At 52.8% G+C, this 3938-nt stretch overlaps 1 pseudogene; it reads left to right on the top strand.

Moving 5' to 3' along the window:
• The first annotated feature begins 2572 nt into the window (after window positions 1-2572).
• On the top strand, window positions 2573-3279 carry LOC149350193 (uncharacterized; annotated as a pseudogene).
• Window positions 3280-3938: the final 659 nt, after the last annotated feature.

Raw genomic sequence — 3938 nt, 5'->3', positions numbered from 1 at the left:
AAGGGCTTTGTTCACTCGAACTTTGCGTTGCACAGCCGCCCGACACGTTTTGCTAGCGAGTTGAGCAATGAGCCACCAGGCCCTTGTGTACACCGTTTCCCCTCCCGTGACCTACGTTAAAGCATGCGGAGTGTGTTTCGGAAATTTTACAGATCTGGAGCCACTGCGGCTTGCTGTCCTGTGCACATCGTCTCGCTGCCGCCTGCTGCGACGGAGCGGCCTGTATCCTGTTCGCCGCATCCATCCGGGGCAGCCGTGGCGAGACCAGACAGCAGCCACGTCTGGCTGCTGTTGCCCTGGCGACTACTGCGGAATCTTGGACTGCAGTGGTCAACCGGCCCTCCTCTTCGCGGGCCTGTGGGCACGTAGCCCGCGGGCCATGCGAGTCGTCCCAGCGGAGACCTTCACGCCGCCTTCGGAATACCGCGGAAGACTGCGTGCACGCTGTCGGCGTGACCTCCGCTGCAAGACCTGCCTCAAGTGCATGAAGACCAGGAGACTCCTCCATAGCATGTAACTTGCAGGCGCGGGGGTCTATTTAAGGTTGGGGGGATGTGGGGACGCTTTCGTCCCCTGCGTTCGCTTTCCCTCAACGCGCTAGTTCCCTGTGGTTAGCTCCTCCGCAAAGCACTCCTCTCGGTTCGGTGACTTTCCACTAACAGGGGAGGGCGCTCGCGTCGCAGCGACACCAGCGCCACGGATGGCGTTTTGCTGCGCGCTCGCGGGGAGCTACGGGGTCTCTTCTCCCTCGGCAACGGGAAGCGAACGTACGTTTCGCTCGCAGCTTCGCTCTTCGTCGACGGGCGCCTCTCGGCCGGAACTGACTCCCGCCGAGCCCGTTCCGCTCGACCTCGGAGTTTATCCCTTTGCCCTACCGTGGGCGGACGTTCGCTCGTAGCCGTGCTGGTGAGTCGGACATCCTAGATTCCTCAGTGTATTTTGTTGCTAGCTGGCGTTATTGTTGCTATAGCAATAAATGCCTTGTTTGTGTCAGCCAGTGTGTCGTTCCTTTGTTCCCGTAGAGCACGGCCCGCCGTGGTCGGCGCGCGCTCAGTAGCGTACGCGACCACGGGGTGGGGTCCGCGCGGTTTTGAACTGAGTCAGCCGCGCTTAAGCGGGGAATACGTATTTATCCCCCCAATTTTAACCCCACACGTGCGAGCAAAGAAGCGGAACCCAGAGAGGGCAGGCGCGTTTTAAAATGGGTCTGCAGTTTGTTAACAGTTCATAAAGGGCTTGTAGGAGGTCTAGGAGCCATGGCGCAAATGATGACTCGCTCAATACTGAAGATGAGAAGATGCCGTTACGTAAAAAGAATACTTAATTACATCGCGGTCTCTACCGCGAGCAGGTAGGGACAAGTAATCGATAGTCTTGGGTGTCGTGAGTCGCTCACGCGGCCACTCCCACTTCAGCTCGGTTTATGATACGTTCTCTACATGCTAGCACTGCCGTGTTACAGCCTCCTCTGCATATGAGTGCACGAAAGGCTCGCGCTTATGGCCGCATTATAGATATTGAAAGCACAGTAGGATGCGGCAGTCGACAGTGGGTACTAGCGCTCTTTCTCACCTTTAGATCGATGGGCGGCACCGCTATAGGAACTTAACAAAGAACTTTCCACAGTAAAAGAGGAACCGGTGTGGAAGAGCACCCTGTGTTAATCTCTACATGAAACACGTGATCTATGATGAGTGCTAGTTTCTACCTATACACCGCAGAAGATAATGCTAATATCAAACAAGTCAAATTCAGCTTCACGTTTCGAAATTCGTACGATTCGCATTAGATCTTCTGCGGTAAAGTGTCCAACTTGCACCACATGTGCTGGGCTTGCTAGAACAGTCCAGATATTGCGAGAATCAAACCCAACAACTGAGTACTGCCAGGCGGCACTGTCGAGATCACACCCTGAAGAACAGCTTTGGCTAGTGAACCGGGCAAGATTGCGGCGGCAAAAGACAATGGGCACCCGGAATGAGAGCCGAGCCAACTAACCACGATTTATTCTGTGAATTAAATATTTTCACACACTCGCAACGTATTAAGTATTTCACCTCCATGAAAGATGAAGTATGCTCATTTGGCGCGGCCCGAACCAACGCCACGTGCACGTATTCTCGAACAGCGCTCTGTTCTCATCCTGTGACGAATACTGCGGCGATCTCCACCCTGGGCAGCACAATTCTTCGCTCCAAGGCACTCTTTACACCTGCGGACATTGCAAACGTTAACGCTGGACACCCTGGAGAACCCTTCTTGTTGGGACCTGGCGCCAGCGCAAGCACAGGGTAAGCGGACAGTCCTTAGTGAACTGGACCCTGCCGTTGTCCGTCATTATAATATGGCGCAAATCTGTTTTGAAGTATTTGAAGCTAAACAGCCACGGTCTTCCCGGAGCCGCCCCATGCATCGCGTTCTGTGCACAATCGATCAGAAGGGAGTGGCTGCTATTTTGTGACGGAGTCTGCCCTCAACGACGACGCGCGTTGCACTTCTGGCCGGTGAGAAGCAGGGTGGTCTGCAGTTCACCAAATTCTTGCAATGGTATCGCATTTTCGCGCAAGTAAAAATGCCTGTTCCTGACTATGATGCACAGCAGTCCGGTCAGCACTAGGAGCTGCTCGTTCTTAGAGCGAATGCCCCGCTCATCACTGTCCCCCGCAACCAGCACACTGTGGTACCCGTCACACAAGTATCTAATCTTCACCAGTCTGAATACGACCCTATCGTGCTGCTGTTTTTCCACCATGCTTACATCGGACTCCTGCTTATCGCTACTGGCGCTATTCTCCATGCAGTTCACCAGATTGCACCACGAGTTGTTGGGGAACACATGGGAGCAGAAGCCCTCCCACAGCTCATTGGAGACCTCGTCCAGGCTACTGCTGGAGAGTGCGCTCTCCCCATAGACACCGTCTTCGATGCATGTGGAGCGTTCACGCCGTCCGGCTTTCCTGGCGTCAGAGATGACGAGGAAGAACTTGTGCACCTCCTGCTGGCTCTGAGTTAGGACTCTGCCACTTGTCCTGCGATGGAGCCTCCGATGGTGCGCCTACTGGGCGTCTACCCACCGTAGTACGTGCCCGGCTTGATCTGTCCGCCTTGTCAAGAAAGATTGCCGCCTTCGCGACCGCTATTTTTGTGTGGACACGGTGGGTTTTGAGCTGTGGCATGTGCGATGCGGTGTCTCATGGTTGCGATGGACACACAGCAAGGACTACCCTGTTGATGTCCCACGCTCATTATGACTTTTTTTAGCGTACATTTTTAACTAGTTGTTCCACCTTCATCATCTGCACCCACAAAAGGGTATCTTTGTACGTAAAAAGTTGGACTTTCACGTGTTATTTTTATATTGCAATTTTCAAGAAAATATATTTCATCTCACAGCACTCTGGCAGCACCCTTGCTAATGAACAAAAGCTATGAAGCTGTGTGTGTGTGCGTGTTCGTGCGCTCCACACAGGGCTACATTAAGCTCTGTTGCAAGATATGCAGCTTTTGGCATATTGTAGATGAAGTTTCGAAGGCGGTCTCCTTTGGCACAAGTCCCCAAAGCCACAATCGTCGTTCTGCCCACCTCGTAGCTGCCGCCAAGTTCCATTGGCTATACAGTGGTCTGTTCCACACGAAAAAACAGTCAATGTTGAAAGGCCAACGATAAACTTCGAAAAAAAAATTCAGCCGCCGCAAATCTTCGTAAGATACATCTCTGGAGCCCAAGCGATTAGATTTTTCTGCTTCGTTCTGATCTGCTTGCTCGCGCATTTGCAGCCATACTTGCCTTCTCTACATCACTTAGCGGAGAAATTTCTGAAATTGTTTTTCACCAAGAAGAAGCGGTTCTAGCGAAAGCCTATTCACGCCCATTTAAAATATTCCCGGAAACAGAGATAAGCCTTGAGTGCTCTTCGTGCTTTAATTTAGCGTGCTAT

The sequence above is a fragment of the Amblyomma mixtum genome, chromosome 3, assembly GCF_055824585.1.
Source record: "Amblyomma mixtum isolate Tamu chromosome 3, ASM5582458v1, whole genome shotgun sequence".
NCBI lineage: Eukaryota > Metazoa > Arthropoda > Arachnida > Ixodida > Ixodidae > Amblyomma > Amblyomma mixtum.
Note: the sequence above shows the minus strand (reverse complement) of the source record. Positions and strands in the feature narration are given on the sequence as shown.